Source organism: Cervus elaphus, chromosome 18 (genome assembly GCF_910594005.1).
Source record: "Cervus elaphus chromosome 18, mCerEla1.1, whole genome shotgun sequence".
Taxonomy (NCBI): domain Eukaryota; kingdom Metazoa; phylum Chordata; class Mammalia; order Artiodactyla; family Cervidae; genus Cervus; species Cervus elaphus.
The window spans coordinates 121,160,123-121,178,168 of NC_057832.1; the positions used below are offsets into that span (position 1 = coordinate 121,160,123).

General features: G+C 46.8%; 1 protein-coding gene and 1 non-coding gene across 6 annotated transcripts in view; both read left to right on the top strand.

Annotated features, from left to right (window-relative positions):
* DPP6 (dipeptidyl peptidase like 6) overlaps positions 1 to 18,046 on the top strand; it is a 1,045,929-nt gene that overhangs the window by 413,309 nt on the left and 614,574 nt on the right. The gene's annotated exons all lie outside the window — the stretch shown is intronic.
* On the top strand, positions 5,864 to 5,970 carry LOC122674935. The gene has a single exon (XR_006335099.1). It is a non-coding gene; the product is annotated as a U6 spliceosomal RNA (small nuclear RNA).

Sequence of the window (18,046 nt, forward strand, 5' to 3'; positions counted from 1 at the left end):
AGTGAATATACGTGCATGTTTATATAAACAATGTCTGGTCGCAAGCTGAGTTTGATTCACTGTCTCCTGTGCTGAACCCCACTTCCTCTGTCATAGGCGTTACATGATAACTCAGGTCAGGTGCCTGCTCTAATATGTTTTAATAAGCACGCCTTTGCAATGCCACCTTGAAACAGCACACCGTCCTTCATTAATCATCACTGATATTTTTCTCCTCCAAGTGTTTGCTTTCCGTTATGAAGAACAGCTTCAGTGCTCACTGGCTTTGCCCTTTTAATTAAGCTTTTTATTTTGAAGAAATTATAGATTTATGTGCATGTATACGAAATAACACAGCAGGACCTCGAGTGCCCTTCCAGCCCCCACACCCCTCACCGTGGTGCCCCGCCACGGGGACCAGAGGCAAACACCACACCAGACGCAGATCCTGGTGCAGACAGAACGCAAGGCATTCTGTCCCCACGAGGCCCTTCCGGGGCCCCTTTTACGGCCGGTTCTGCACCCTCCTGCCCTCACCCCTCCTTAACCCTGGCATCCACTCATCTGTTCTCTAGCTTGGTAACTTTTTCATTTCCAGTGAAAGTGAAAGTCTCAGTCGTGTCCGACTCTTTGCAAGTCCATGGAATTCTCCAGGCCAGAATCCTGAAGTGGGTAGCCGTTCCCTTCTCCAGCGGATCTTCCCGACCCAGGAATCGAAACAGGGTCTCCTGCCTTGCAGGTGGATTCTTTACCAACTGAGCTATGAGGGAAGCCCCAACTGTGACATAAATGGAACCACACAGTGTGTGGTAGTGACTTCCCCGGTGACTCAGACAGAAAAGAATCCGCCTGCAATGCAGGAGACCCAGGTTCAATCCCTGGGTCAGGAAGATCCCCTGAAGAAGGAAATGGCAACCCACTCCAGTATTCTTGCCTGGAGAATCCCATGGACAGAGAAGCCTGGTAGGCTGCAGTTCATGGGGTCACAAAGAGTCGGACACAACTGAGCGACTTCAATTTCACTACACAGTATGTAACCTTAAGGGGTGCCTTTTTCCACTCAGCATATTTCTGTGGAGAGGATTTATATCCATCCACTCCTGTGGCTTCATCTTGAACGAATCCCAAGTCTGAAATCCTAAGAGTTAGGATCCAAGGACCCCAGAGCCATAGGATATCTCCCCACTCACCCCTCCCACCCCCCTACCCACCCTTACCCCCACCCCAAGTGACAGAGGCTCAGAGAGGCCATCTGTCAAGGAGAGATTATTCACAGCTCAGTGCAAAGCTCTTGACTTTTGCCAAAACTGGGATTCTGAGAGGAAGCCCCGTTAACGACTCCCCGACTGGGGGTTCTTGACCACCCACCTTCCTGGTCCCCAGCACGGCCGTGGCCTCTGGTGCATCAAAAGATATGCATCTCCTCTAATGCTTCGTCAAATTTGACTTATCAATGCTTCTGATGGAAGGAAGGTCCCTAAAGAAGCCAGAAATGGGCGTGACCTTCCACAAGATCAGGGTGTCTTCCTTGCCTCTCCTCTGGCTAAAGTCTTCGCCGCCCCCCCGCCTCCCGCTGCCCCCACAGTGGGTTGTTCCACCTCTTGCCCCGCTCTCTGCTTTCCTCTCCAGGAACATTCTATTCCTTGACCATTTCAGACCAGGACCCCCAAGGCCTCGCACTGGGGACCTCTCACCCCCTAACACTCCATGTTAACTGCAGCCCTGTAGGAAAAAGGGGACCTTTGCGTTTCCCAGGAGATCAGACTTAGCAGGAGGAGGGAAGACCTTCTTCTTGCCTAGCAACCACTCAGTCTATCACAGCTCATCCAATGAAAAGCCTCCACCCTCTGAGCTCCCAGTGTCCTCTGCTGAACTCAGCTGATAGCATCAGGAGATGTTCCCCCAGCTCCCGGTTCTCCTGTATGAAAGAAGGCTTCTCCTTTCTTCTCCAGACTTGTGTGTGATTCTCCAGAGCCTGCATATCCTGAATTGCAGTTTGGGAACTTTGCTTTTCCTGAATAAATCCATTTTGCTGGTTAGAAGGGGGGGGGCTCCCACCACCCCCATCTCTCTCTGCTCTGTTCTCTCAGCACCTGTGTGCTGTTTCTGATTGGAATCCTCAGCCCTCCCTGGCCCCCCGGCCTGTCTGCTACCCCGACAACCCTGCCCTGGTCTGGTAGCCAAAGCAGCACAGAGGCTGAGTCCTGCAAGAGAAAGGGAAGAGGGAGGAGCCGTGAACCCGTATCCTTGAGTGTCTTCCTGTCCCAGATACGCTGCTCATTTGGAGGTCTTAACAGCTCACAAAGTCATCTTTTTAAAATAAATTTATTTATTTACTGACTTTTTAGTTGAAGTATAGTTGATTTATAATGTTGTGCTAGTTTCAGGCATATAGCAAAGTGATTCAGTGATATACATATCACTTCTCCCTTTATAAGTCATTACAAAATAGAGTATAGTTCCCTGTGCTATACATAGGCCCTGGTTGGTTCTCTATTTTATATACATATGCGTGTGCTCAGTCGCCTCTGACTCTTTGCGATCCCATGGGCAATATTCTGAGTGTTCACACTCAGACGAGTCTCCTGCTCTGTGACCCCATGAACTGTAGCCCGCCAGGCTCCTCTGTTCATGGGATTCTCCAGGCAGGATTACTGGAGTGGGGTGGCATGCCCTCCTCCAGGGCATCCTCCCGACCCAGGGATCGAACCTGCGTCTCCTACGTCTCCTGCACCAGCAGGTGGATTCTTTACCTCTAGCTCCACCTGGGAAGCCCTATTTTATATATAGCAATGTGTATTTGTTAGGGTTAGATGAACTTATATACAAAACAAAAATAGACCCACAGACATAGAAAACATACTTGTTACCAAGGAGGAAAGGGAAAGGGTAAATTATATGTTTGGGATTAACATATAACAAAGTTACCTTTTAATATACATTAGAAACATTCTGAATGTGTTTGAACTCATGTGACTAAGTCCGTTGACCTCTTTCTTAGCCATGCTCCTCACACACCCCATGGACCCGCCAATCCATCCAAGCAATAATAGGGAACATTTATTTATAAGACTATTGGTCCAATTCATTCTTTTCTCCTCCATGTGTCAGAAACCATTGAAATGTCCTTGAATAACATGTGAGAAGGGTTTTATTTTAGAGTGACAGAAATCTTTTAGAAGTAGAGGAGGTCGTTGTACGACATGTGTACTGAATTCCACTGAATTGTTTACTTTAAAATGGTTGACTTTATGATACAAGAATTTCACTTGGATCAATTATTCTTTTAAATGTAAATGATGTCCCTTCAGAGGTGATGTCCCCAGTTTTCCCTCGGTAGACACTCCTCATATCTACAGGGGAGTAGATAGAACATTCTTGAACATATTCAAGCAGAAAGTAAGGGGAGCCAAAGAGTGAGAAAGGAGAATGGGAATCAGAGATGCTCTTCTCAGTATCAGCTCCTTAAAATGGCGTAAGATTAAAGACTCGGAGTTGGGGCCTTTGTGTGTTTAGATTTGAAGCATTTTGTGGGGGAAATACCAAGATGAAAGCATGAAGTATGTTGCTGGCAAAGAAGCATTAACACACCCACAGGGCACACGTGTAAAAGTTGCCAGTGACGATCTGATCCTTTAAGATCCAGGGCTTACTGTTGATACAAGCAATTCCAGCTAATCATTCTAACTGTGAAAACCTAATCGTATGCATTTCCTGACCTTCTGAATTTGCAAGTGTAATGTCATTTGTTTCTGTGTAGTAGGAAGACATACAGTGTTTGGGAGGATGTACATTTTACTTTTAGATTTTTCTATATAGTATTTATCAATTTGCATGATTTTGAAAAAACAATGTATAACGTTAGCACCAAATATATACAAATGCAATTATGCCGAAGCTGCTGAATCCGACGGGTTCCCTGCTCCACTTTCTACTGCCTGTTCACAGTTGAATCCAGACACGTCAGGATCAGAAGGCCCCTCCCAAGAGCAGAAGCCCGAAACACCAGATCACAGTGATCTGTAATTTGCAGTTAATCAGGTATGACTGTGGAGTAAGATGATTTCCAACCACCGTCAATGAAAAATTAATCGATCAACCCAAGAAAGAAATGGAAAATTGTATTCAAGTCGGATGTGAGGTTATTACCCTTGGGAGAGTGTCTCAGAAAGCTCTGAGAACCTGTTCTGCCCATTAAATTCAAAGCAGTTATGTAAGTTTTTTGAGACAGAGGGCCGTGCATCAAATGATGTGTTACTGTCAGTTTACATAATCCAGATCCAAGCAGCATCATGTGACCCCTTATAAGATCAAGGAGAAATGTTATCTTTCAGGATTTGTTTTGCTGATGTTGGGAGAACTTTGCTGTTGATGGATGAGCAGGTATTCCTGCCAGTGGGGGATGTGTGGTCCATACATGACACAGATACACATGCATAGCAGAGGGAGAGGAGGCCAAAATTCAGTTCAGTTCAGTCCAGTTGCTCAGTCGTGTCCGACTCTTTGCAACCCCATGAACCGCAGCACGCCAGGCCTCCCTGTCCATCACCAACTCCCGGAGTCTACCCAAACTCATGTGCATCGAGTCGGTGATGCCAACCAACCACCTCATCCTCTGTCGTCCCCTTCTCCTCTTGCCTTCAATCCTTCCCAGCATCAGGGTCTTTTCAAATGAGTCAGTTCTTTGCATGAGGTGGCCAAAGTATTGGAGTTTCAGCTTCAGCATCAGTCCTTCCAGTGAATATTCAGGACTGATTTGCTTTAGGGTTGACTGGTTGGATCTCCTTGCTGTCCAAGGGACTCTCAAGCGTCTTCTGCAACACCACAGTTCAAAAGCATCAATTCTTTGGCCAAAGGGCAGAAGAGAATTTTTGTTTAAATTTTTATTGTCTTGCCTTGAAAATAGGAATTTTATTTCACACCGTGAAACAAGTTTGCTTTTAAACAGACCCAGAGCCAAGTATAGAGTAAGACTCAAAACTGCCTTTCAGTTCAGCCTCTTGGTTTATAAGTGAAGAAGCAGAACCCAGGGAATCTTCTTTTGACTAGGAATTTTGAAGGCAAAATGCTGTTTAAAAAGTATCATCAGTTTTGAAGAGCCTTTGTGTTCTGATTTTATATGTAATTGAATTCTCCTAGTTACAGATCACTCTGATCTTTTTTATCCAGAGGCATGGCACAAAAAGAGCTTCTCTGGTGGTTCAGTCAGTAAAAATCCGCCTGCAATGCAGGAGACCCGGGCTCGATCCCCGGCTCAGGAAGATCTCCTGGACAAGGAAATGGCAACCCACTCCAGTTTTCTTGTCTTGGAAATCCCATGGACAGAGGAGCCTGGTGGGCTGCAGTCTCTGGGGTTGCAAAGAATCGGACACAACTGAGCAAGTGACACTTTCATTCACTTTCATTACACAGAAAATAGGCATGGGTGAATAGTTTCTCATTTTAAAATGGAAAGAAAAATCATTCACCTCCAAAAGTGATTACTAACAGTATATCTGAGAGCTCCTTGGACAGCAAGGAGATCAAACCAGTAAAGGAAATCAAACCAGAATATTCATTGGAAGGACTGATGCAGAAACTGAATCTCTAATGCTTCAGCCACCTGATGTGAAGAGTTGACTCATTCATTGGAAAAGACCCCGATGCTGGGAGAGAATAAAGGCAAAAGGAGAAGGGGGTGACAGAGATGGTTAGATAACATCACCAACTCAATGAAGATGAGTTTGAGCAAACTCCGGGAGATAGTGAAGGACAAGGAAGCCTGGCGTGCTTCCTTCACGTAGCCCGTGAGGTTGAGAAGAGTCGGACCCTGCTGAGCGCCTGTGCAACAACAGTATATCTAATCACGCCTCTGTTTCCAGACGTGACTTAGAAAAGAAAAGAGGTACTCGCTTCGGCAGCACATATACTAAAATTGGAACGATACAGAGACGATTAGCATGGCCCCTGCGCAAGGATGACACGCAAATTCGTGAAGCGTTCCATATTTTTACCAGTAATAAATATGATACGTTACGTTGGGAAAAAAAAAAAAAAGAAAAGAGGCCCCAGGTACATGTGTGTTCAGAGTATCAAAACCAACTGTGTGAGGCTGCAGCTCCTCCTGGCATTTACAGGGATCCAGACTTGGAGGCTGAAAGCTTCTTCCGAGGTCAGAGTTGACTGGAGAAAGTGAAACATTCCCTGGACAAAAATAGAGCTGAACTCTGCCCCTTAGAATCACCGAGATCTCACTGCATGTTTGTGTCTCTCCTTAGTATTTGAAGAGCCCCAGAAAACCAAAGATGTCCCACGCCCCACAGTATTCAGGTCACCCCGGCTGCTTCATCCCATCTGGAATGTGTGAGGGGCTATTTGTCACTACTGTAGTCATACTCCACTCTGCCCAACATAATAAATATTAAGCAAGCGCTATGTACTTACATAATTTGCAGAATTGATCGGCTGACTTAAAAGCTTGATTCCCTAACAAAAGAAAATGGAGTGCTTTGTGCAAAGGTTAAATGCACAGTTTAATTGGCAATTGTGCATTAGAAACCTATTGTAAAGCGATTACAGTTGGAGGGGACGGTCCAGATAGCACAGTCATGGAAATAAGTTTTCATTTTTGGCCATTAAAAAATCAGCTCCTGGAACTGGAGTGAAAAAATGGGACAGCCTCAGTCTGGATAAGTGCCTCACCAGAATGTAATTTTCTCCCTCCTACACTTTACCTCCTAACTCAGAATTTAGAACCTGTTAAGTATGCAGATTTTAAAGATTCTTTCCTTGCCTAAATAATTTATGCAAATCTAGCAAATTGTTAAATTTCAGAGAAATACACACACACATACATGATCTTGGTTATGATGGGTATATACCATTTAAGTTGAAGGAAATGGAGATCTAGCAAAGCCTTATGGAACTAATTTGGACTGAGTAAGAGCATTTCGTAACAGAGATTTCCCCCAAATATTAAGAGAATTCCTAGCAAGAAATTAAGACTGTCGCATCCCCTCGAATAGAAAGTAAATGATGAGTTTTCCCAGGTCGCTCAGTGGTGAAGAAGCCACCTGCATGCAGGAGACATAAAGAGATACGGGTTTGATCCCTGGCTCGGAAAGATCCCCTGGAGAAGGAAATGGCAACCCTTTATTCTTGCCTAGAAAATCCCTTGGGCAGAGGAGCTTGGAGGGCTGCAGTTCATAGGGTTGCAAAGAGTCAGACACGTGTTCCAGTGAGGGATGAATCGTGAGCTTCGAGCAATGGGAAGCAGTCCTTGAAAAATCTGGTTCCCAAAAACAACTGTCAGCTTTGGGAGGCTTGTTCGATTTCAGGCAGAGGTTGCCTCAACAGTGAACTCCAGCCAGTGTACTACCTCCGGAATGTCCATCCTCTTTATTCCTCCTCCAGGGGATCAGCCCAACCGAGGGATTGAACCTGCATCTCCTGCATTGGCAGGTGGATTCTTTATTAACTGCGCCACCTGGGAAGGGAGCATCTCTCCACTAGGTGCCTACCTTTACCAAAGGCTGCCTGGGGTTCCACCAAGGAATTCAACCTCAGTGGGCATGACTATTATTTTCAAGATTTTTTTTTTAATGTGGACCATTTTTAAAGTCTTTATTGAATTTGTTACAATACTGCTTTCGTTTTATGTTTTGTTTTTTTAGCTGTGAGGCGTACAGGATCTTAGCTCCCCAACCAGGGATGGAACCCAGGGCCCCTGCAATGGAAGCTGAAGTCTTAACCACTGGACCGGCAGGGAAGTCCCAGTGGGTCTGACTTTCTGTGGCTTTCTTTTTTGTCTCTGATCACCATCTGCCAGTTTACAAAATGAGTAGTGATGCTTCTGGTGTGAAATTCAACTCCCCTAGTCATTCCCAGATACTGGGAGTGCTTTGAAACCAGAAAGCCCTTCTTCATGTCTAGTTGAAAAGGATCCAGTGATACAAACTGGACTTAGTTTTCTATCCTCATTGATAGAAAGTATGGGGCTTCCCAGGTGGCACTAGTGGTGAAGAACCCATCTGCCAGGGCAGGAGACATAAGAGACTTGGGTTTGATCTCTGGGTCGGGAAGATTCCCTGGAGGAGGGCATGGCCACCTGCTCCAGTATTCTTGCCTGGAGAATCCCATGGACAGAGGAGCCTGGCGGGCTACAGTCCTTAGGGTTGCAAAGAGTCGGACACAGCTGAAGTGACTGAGCACGCAGGCACGCAGGTAGAGAGTATAGAGAAGCGCAGTAGAAGCCACCGTGAATTAAGACCCTAGCTTCTCACTGTAAGTAAGAAAGGGATCTTTGCCTCTAGCTCGCTGTGAAAGCCAGCTCGGGACTCCACCAGAGGCATCTGGTGCTATTGAGATGCTAATGGTTGCTGTTGGTTCCAGGGTGGAAACATTAAGATTGTACTTCTCATTTCTTTCTTGTCAAAGGGTGGAGCTGGCCAGTAGATGGTATTGACCTTTGGCTATTGATTGCAGGTATTATAGTATGTGCATTTAGACTCAGCATACACATCTCTAATGCAATGGAACTTTTCAAGGAGCTATAGAATTCTGCCTGGAAAATATCCAGAGCTTCAGATTTTACTCTCTTTGATTGGGTTGAGAAAACCTCACGGCAAGAAACTTGTTCCCAATTTTTGAACCAAATGGTGGTGAAGAGTAATTGAATAGATCAATAGTGACCTTTCATTCTCTTTTTCTATAACCCTCCAGTCCCCAGGGTCTGGAAGAAAGGTCATCGTAACAGGGACATAGATTCGAGAAGGTTCAAGTCTATCTTTTAACAAATTAACAAATGCCTCATTGGCCCAGCCTGGCTGCTCAAGACCCTGCCCTCCCTCAAGCCTTCCATGTCCGCATGGACATCCTGTCATCCAGGATGGGGCCCAAGGGTAACTGCAGTGGGCATCATATCTTGGGGTGCTGCAGGGGTCTTCCCTGAGAAAATCCTCCTCTGTCTGTGGCCTGCCAGGGTGCCTGAACACCTGTCACCTATTGCTGCTGGTGAAGAGCTTGAGCCCTGGATGAGGCTGCAGAGCTCAGTTCTCATGTTCATGTTCTTTTCCATGATGGTTTATCACAAGACACTGAATATAGTCCCCTGTGCTGTACAGTGGAACCTCATTGTCTATCCACCTACATAGAATAGCTTGCTTCTGCTAGCCCCAGACTCCCACTACACCCCTTCCCTGGCTCCCCGCCCCCCCCATGGCAACCACAGTTCTGTTGTCTAGGCCTGTGAGTTGGTTTCTGTTTCATAAATAAGTTCATTTGTCTTATATTTTAGATTCCACGTATATGTGATGTCATACGATATTTGTCCTTCTGACTTACTTCACTGAGTATGACAGTCTCTAGGTCCATCCAAGTTGCTTGCACTTGACATTATTTCATTCTTTTTTACGACTGAGTAGCATTCCATTGTATCTATGTGCCACATCTTCTTTATTCATCTGTGTTGGGCATTTAGGTTGCTCCCATGTCTTGGCTCTGGTACATAGTGCTGCAGTAAACATAGGAGCACATGTATCTTTTAGAATTATAGTTTTCTTCAGATATGTGCCCAGGAGTGGGATTGCTGGAGCACATGGTAGCTCTGATTTTAGTTTTTAAAGGAGCTTCCATACTGTTCTCCATCGTTGCTGCACCAACTTACACTCCCATGGCACTGTCAGACAGCGTTCTCTTTTCTCCACATCCTCTCCAGCACTGATTGTTTATAGACTTTTAATCATGGCCATTCTGACCAATGTGAGGTGGGCACTCACTGTAGTTTCAATTTGCATTTATCTAATAATTAGCAATGTTGAATATCTTTTCATGTGCGTGCTGACCATCTCTATGTCTTAGTTGGAGTAATGTCTGTTTAGGTCTTCTGCCCATTTTTTGATTGTTTGATTTTGTTGTTGTTTTGTTTTGTTGTTTGATTTTGTTGTTGCCGGAGTTGTATGAGCTGTTTGTATATTTTGGGAATTACTGAGACTTTACTTCTTAATTACCCAATGACTTAGAGGAAAGTATAAAATAGTGATGATAGTAGTGCCTACCTCATGATGGCATTGAGCAGATGGTGTGAGTTAGCGCCTGTAAAGACCTTGATATAATGCCTGGCCTGGTAGAAGCATGCAGTGAAATTAGCTATTTTTTTTACCATATGACCTCAGGGCCCTAACAACTGGAAGGTGAAAGGTGCTCAGTTGTGTTTGACTCTTTGCAACTCCATGGGCTTTATAGTCCATGGAATTCTCCAGGCCAGAATACTGCAGTGGGTAGCTTTTCCATGCTCCAGGGGATCTTCCCAACCCAGGGACCAAACTCAGGCCTCCCGCATTGCAGGTGGATTCTTACCAGCTGAGCCACAAGGGAAGCCCAATCTAACAACTGGAAAACACAGCCAAAAACAGCTCCCAGGGACTTGTGCCTCTAAGTTTCTGGACTGTGGCTTTGGGGAAGGACATCTGTGGAGGGGATGGGGTGAGGGGGACCTGAAGGCTGGCAGAGGACGGGCTGGGTGGAATCACAGAATTCCTGGAGGTGTCTCCAGCGATGATCGCTGCACACCGTTGCTTCTCTGCCCCGGAGCCCAGCCTGTGTCTCCAAGTCCATGCCCGTCCTTTTCCTCTTCTGTCTCTGACGTCAGTGTTCAGTGAGGAATTTCTGCAGGAAGTGATGGAGCCACGAGCAAGGGCGACACAGAGGAGTCTGACAGCCCAGCTTCCCCCGCCCCGAGCCCCTGGAAACGTGCCAGCAAGATACGCCCAAGCGGGGCTGGCAGGGACCCCAGAGCCCTGCCCTCTGGCCCCGGGTTTCCCGACGTTCAGTGCCACCTGCCTGGGGCTGCCCTCCTTTCCCACTTAGGAGACCCCTGTGTCTCTCCCTCAGGGCTATGCCCGGCTCGCAGGCAGAGAGGAATAAGTCACCGCCACCAGCCTGCGAACGCAGGGACCATTGCCAAAACTCAAGGGAGGAGGCTGCCTGCCTCTGACCGCCCCACCCACCAGGGGCGACCACTCTGTCTCCATCAGCCATGTTCCGTGCGGCACTGTCCGAAGTTAGGAATGAAACTCCCTCTGGTGCATATCCAGCTCCCCTGGCAGCTCAGACAGTAAAGAATCTGCCTGATAATGCAGGAGACGCGGGTGTGATCCCTGGGTCGGGAAGATCCCCTGGGTGAGGGCATGGCCACCCACTCCAGTATTCTTGCCTTGGAAGTCCCATGGACAGGGGAGCCTGGGGGGCTGCAGTCCACGGGGTCACAAGGAGTCAGACACGACTGAGCAACTCACACTACACTCCCACTACTACACTAGTGGCTCAATCCACGTCCTCCTCTCCAGTCCAGTGAATACGTCGAGTCATCAGCGTGGCTTCCAGGGCCCCTCCAGACCCTCTGATGAAACCAAGGCCATGGGTCCTCGAATACACCTGTCGATGTGACCACCAGCCCAGGTGCAGGCCCTCTGCAAAACCCGAGAGGCAGACTGAAAGCCTCAGCTTTCCAAGGAATTCTCTGCATTTTCAGGCAGAAGCAGCTCTCTTCCTGGAGGATGGCCTTTGAGGGTCACTGACTTCTTCCTTTTGCTGAAACTAAATTGTGCCTCTAAGGGGCAGCTGGTAATCAGTTGAAGCCCCTGAGGACAGGTGACTGCAAACACTCTAAGCTTTGCAGGCACCGCCGCTAATGAGGAACAAAGTCACTGCTTATTTGAAACGGTGTCATGGCCCTGGAAGCTGTCGGCACCCTTGACACATTTCAAGTTAAGTGTTTAGGTTCTAAAGGACAGGGATTTCAAGACCAAAGTCTTTCTGAAAATTCCAGCAACCCAATTTATCCACCAAAGCCTTGAGCCAGCAGCTCTTTTACATTGGAGTGTTTGAAATGGAGATTTAAGAAGTGTGCTTTTGCTGAAGGGCCTCCAGAAAAAGACTTTCTGTGCTTGAGGATCCTTGCAAACCTTTCTGTAGAGTATTAACCAGCCCTAGTCCATGCCTGGCACATCGCAGGTACTCACTAGACATATGGGTGGGAAAAAAATTTGCATCCTGGAATAGATAAGTGACCCCTTTGATGGGGAGAGGAGAGACTGCAGGCCTTTGAGTCAGATGTCACACCCCGGTTCAGATGCCATGTCCACTTCTGACTTGGTTAACGAATTACTTAAATCCAGAGGTTCTGTTTCCTTTATTAGCTCAGGACAAAGTAAGTGTCTTGTAGTGTTCTTATGGGGCTTCCCTGGTGACTCAGTGGTAAAGAATCAGCCTTCCAATGCAGGAAACTCAGGTTTGATCCCTGGGTCTGGAAGATCCCCTGGAGGAGGAAATGGCAACCTACTCTAGTATTCTTGCCTGGAGAATCCCCTGGACAGAGGAGCCTAGGGACCTACAGTCCATGGGGTCACAAAAAAGTTGGAGATGAGTTAGAGACTAAACATCAACAACAACAAGTGTTGTGATGAGGCTCAGATGAGCTCTTTGCTGGTCTATGGAGCAGTTTAGTAAGCATTAGCCTTGCCAGCACTTTTACATTTGAAGTGGGGGCAAGGAGACTCGGGTAGTTGTAAGGAGACTTGTAGAAATGAGACAGTTTGGTGTGTGGATACTCCTACAATAGTATAGCTGAGTGATAACCCATTGTGCATGTATGTACCACATCTTTTCCCATTCGTCTGTCGGTGGACCCTTAGATTGTTGATGTTGCTGCTATGTGTTGGCTATTATACATAGTACTGCTATGAACATTGGAGTGCATGTATCTATTTAAATTAGCAACATAGTTTGAACTAAAGATTATCATACTAAGTGAAATAAGTCAGACAGAGGAGTGACAAATATGTGATATCACTTTTATGTGGAATCTTTTTAAAAAGATGCAAATGAACTTACTTACAAAACAGAAATAGACCCACAGACATAGAAAACAAACATATAGTTCCCAAAGGTGGAGGGAGAAATTAGGAAGATGGGATTTACAGATTGGGGCTTCCCAGGTGGTTCAGTGGGAGAGAATCCACCAGCCAATGCAGGAGATGCAGGAGACTCTGGTTCAATCCCTGGGTCGGGAAGATCTCCCAGAGAAGGAAATGGCAACCCACTCCAGTATTCTTGCTTGGAAAACCCCATGGACAGAGGAGCCTGGCAGGGTACAGCCAATGGAGTCACAAAGAGTCCGACATGACTGAGGACTGAGCATGCACCCACATAAAATAGAAAACCAACAAGGACCTGCTATGTAGCACAGAGTACTGTACTCAAGTTTTATTGTAACTTATACAAAATCACTGCAGATGGTGACTGCAGCCATGAGGTTAAAAGATGCTTATTCCTTGGAAGGAAAGTTATGACAAACCTACAGAGCATATTAAAAAGCAGAGACATTACTTTGACAACAAAGGTCCATCTAGTCAAGGCTATGGTTTTTCCAGTGGTCATGTATGGATGTGAGAGTTGGACTATAAAGAAAGCTGAGCACCGAAGAATTGATGCTTTTGAATGGTGGTATTGGAGAAGACTCTTGAGAGAACCCTTGGACAGCAAGGAAATCCAACCAGTCCATCCTAAAGGAAATCAGTCCTGGGTGTTCATTGGAAGAACTGATGTTGAAGCTGAAACTCCAATACTTTGGCCACCTGATGCAAAGAACTGACTCATTTGAAAAGACCCTGATGCTGGGAAAGATTGAGGGCAGGAGAAGAAGGGGACGACAGAGGATGAGATGGTTGGATGGCATCACCGACCCACTGGACATGAGTCTGAGTAAACTCCAGGAGTTGGTGATGGACAGGGAGGCCTGGCGTGCTGCGATTCATGGGGTCACAAAGAGTCGGACACGACTGAGTGACTGAACTGTGAACTGATAAGGAAAAAGAATCTGAGTCATTGTGCTCTACAATGGAAACTAACAGAACATTGTAAATCAGCTGCACTTCAATTAAAAAGAAAAGGAATAGAAAAGAATAGTCGTAACCAGGGCTCCTTTCTGGGAAGCCAGCTGAGGTCTGCTCTTCCCTGTCAAGGTCCTATCTCCCCCATCGGTTTGTCTTGGCAGGAGGGGAGCAGCCCCACTGCTTTTGCCAAGAGCCCCGGGGACCAGCGTCTGAGCATCAACTGAGAGCCTTTTAGAAGTGCCGTGTCCACCTCCAACCCCAGGCAGGCTGACTCCAGATCTACATGTAACAAGATCCCAGCGGATTCATTTGCACGTTGAAAGGAGATGCTGGCTGGCACGCTTCAGCCCCGTCTGGTGTCCTGGGTTCCTTGACTGATGACCGCTGAGCCACGTGATGAGGGCGGGCGGTTCTGGAGAGTTTTCTGAACATGAGACTGAACTGTTCAACCTGCCAATAAAACAACCGGGCAGATCCACGTTGCACTAATCACACCTGCTGCTTTTAATATAACGGGCAACAACGGAACGGTCCTGGGCCCCGTAGACAGATGCACTTGCCCAGCCCTCCTTCTTCCCTCTGCCTGCTGGAAACGCTCACAGTGCCGAGTGCCTATCGGGACATGTCCACCTGGCAGCCAGTTCATCTCTGAGCCTCCGGACAGCTCCCCAGGCGGCACAGTGGTAAAGAACCTGCCTGCCAATGCAGGAGACTCAGGTCCATTCCCTGGGTCAGGAAGATCCCCTGGAGGAGGACATGGCAACCCACCCCAGTATTCTTGCCTGGAGAATCCCACGGACAGAGAAGCCTGGCGGGCTACAGTCCTTGGGGTCGCAAACAGTCAGACACCGCTGAGGGACTTAGCACATGTGGACGGGAGAACACACGTAACTTGGCGCCGGAAGGCTCACGGGAGCCAAGGGGCACCCGGAGACATCGGGAGGAGGGGGCAGCAAACTACACAGGCTCTGGGGCCTGAGGGGACAGGTGAGCCTCTAGGATCCATCCTCCACGTGGGCCGCTGGACTCCCTCTCCCCACAGCTCTTGACTACCACCCGTCTCGCTGGGTAGTTCCACAAAGTCTCTTCCTGGAAAAGTAATGGGCTCCCCAGGTGGCACAGTGGTGAAGGATCCGCCTGCCAATGCAGGAGACCCGGGATCGATCCCTGGGTCGGGAAGATCTCCCTGGGAGAAGGAATGATAACCCACGCTAATATTCTTGCCTGCAAAATCCCATGGACGGAGGAGCCTGGTGGGCTGCAGTCCATGGGGTCACAAAAATGTTAGACACAACTGACTGACTGAACACACACACACACACACACACACACACACACACAATGGACTGTGACTCTCATTTGAGAATGCAAATTCAAATTTGTTGCCACGTGAGGATCCTAAGATAGTGTTTTGGAAGGTCTGGGGTGTGCTGAAGGGCCAGCTTCTAGGAATAGAGATCACACTTGGGTCCAGGAGAGGGGCTGCAGAAGCCCTTGACTTCAGGGAGGGATGAGGGGAGCCTGTGTCAAAGGCGCGGAGAGTCTGGCCAATCTGTCTTCATCTGGAGGAAGGGGCTATCCTGACTCCTTTTTTGAAAGGAGGGTCCTTTTCACATTATAAACTAGTGAGGGCTGTTCTCTCCTCCTGCCACCCAGGAAAGCAGCGCCAGCCCCCTGGGGCACGCCAGCCAGGAGAAGTGTGTCCTCACTCTCACAAACGGCCCCACACATGCTGCCATTTCCCTGCATAGCCTGACTATGACCATGTTTCAGCAGAGTTCAAGTTTTTGTGATATTCTTGTTTTTGCCAAATTACAGACTTCACACGTTAAGACTTCACACTTCAGCTGAATTCAATCTGACTTAGTGATTTAACCGTGGAAGCGAAAACCCTCTCAGAAAGAGAAACAGAAAAAAGACCCAGGGAAGTTACTTGGGCATAGATGAACGTGTTAGTCAATCAGTCATGTTCAGCTCTTTGCAACCCCATGGTTGCAAATCCCTCTGTCCTTGGGATTCTCCAGGCAGGAATACTGGAGTGGGTTGCCATTCCCTCTTCTAGGGGATCTTCCGGACCCAGGGATCAAACCCTGGTCTCCTGCCTTGTACACAGATTCTTTACCGTCTGAGCCACAAAGAAAGCCCAGGAGACCTGTACTAATTCTGATCCATGTTCTATATTTAGGAAGTCTCCCTTCCCAGAAAAAATGGGAATAAAAACGCTTACCTTATAAAGACTGAAACACTGGCCTCACCGTAAGGAAATTGAATTTAAAACAAACAAACAAAAAAAGGCTCTCAAATTATCATTTGATCAGTATTCCAGGTAGATTCCTTTTGGCAAAAGCACAGACATAAACAGATTAAGGAGGTTGTGATGTCCCCAGGAATAACTGTTTGAGGTTTGCAGCTATTTGCATCAGCCCTTGACTTCTGAGTTATTCCATCCAATAAACAATTTCAGGCTCTAAAACCATGTCAGCACGTTTAAGTGAGCTGGGTCCTGGGAGCTTCCAAACGTTGGTTTTCTTGCAACTGCAAATTATTTGACCCTCATTTACATAAAAAGGGTAGAACTGGCTGGAAGAGAAGCTCAAATTTAAAGTGTTAAAGATCTTTTGCCAACCTCAAGCAATCTCTCTGCAATGTTAATGTATACCTGGGCCAATAAGATTCCATTTTGACCACTAGAATTACCCTCAATTTTGCTTAGGAAATTACTTTCAAAAGGTTGAATTTTCTGAAAAGAAATAAAAGCCTATAACCTGTAAACAGATACATAGTTGTTAAAAATGAGTGGTGTTGTTGTTTTTAGTGACTAAGTCATGTCTGACTCTTTGAGACCCCGTGGACTGCAGCCCGCCAGGCTACTCTGTCCATGGGGTTTTCCAGGCAAGGGTACTGGAGTGGGTTGCCATTTCCTTCTCTAGGAGATCTTGCCCACCCCAGGATCGAACTCCTGTCTCCTGCATTGCAGGCAAATTCTTTACCGCTTGAGCAACCAAGGAAGCCCCCCAAACGAGTGTATCTATAACCAATTTGTACTCCCCAAGGCTTGCATGAGCTGAGAAAGATCTGTGAGGGAAACACAGAGGTGGTGGATGCCCAGACCTTCTAGGGGCCTGAGTTCTTGCCTCATCTCTCCCTTGCATGGACCGTAGAGCCTGGGAAGTCCTTTATGGTTTCCATTGTCTCCTGCCAGCTTGGGAGAAGAAGCTAAAGAGCACCAATGTGACTGCAGAGGAAGCAATCAGGATCGAGGGCACATATCATCCACAAACTGCCCATTGGATCGTCAGTCTCAGGGTCCGGGGTCTGGGTTCAGAGGGAACCGGGCGAGGCCTGGCGGAAAGGAATTCATTGTGATTCATTGCACATTCTCTGCGGTAGCTTACTGGGTATTCAAGTTTATTTCTCTGAGCACCCAGACTGTAATTAATATTAAAAAAAAAAAGGAAGCAAAATAAATCAAGGAATGGTGAAGCACTTCACATTTAAAATCCATCCATCGTCAGTTTTCTCATCTTATCGACAGAAAACAAATTACCCCAGACCATGTGCTGAGATGGATCTTACATTTCTACTACCTTTGGGGTGGAGGGTCAGTTGGGATCCTGGGCAGGCCAGTGACTTGCTTTTATCAAATGAAGCAGAAGAGATGCAGAAATCACCATTATCCCAAGGAGGCTACTTTCCTAATTCAAACACTGGGTTGCTCTCCCCGAGTACCCACCCAAGTCAAACAGCCTTAGAACAATTATGATCACAGCTAAACTGCCCAGACTTAGAGATTACCTTCAAAGAGCTATGGCAGGTCAACTTTATCTTCCAAAGTAACTGACATATCATATTAATATTAAACCAGATTTTTCAGCTAATTCATTGGTTTCCTTCAGGGTTAAGGCCACAGCATACGTATTCACCTCTAGGTGACCTAATGCGTAGAAGTGTGGATTACTCACGTGCTTTCTCTCAGTTACAGGAAACCTTAATACAGCTTTTGTTTCCTAAGGTATTAATATTTGGTAGGTTCTCCGTGCCTGATCACATTATATGGGCCTTGCTGGCAGTAAATTTTAAATTATGTAGTCTGCAGTTCTGCACTAAGAGGTGGTGGGAGATGATTCATCATCTTCCTTGTCTTCCTGTTTACATGCGGAAATATAATTCATGCTCAGAAACCATCTTTCAACTCA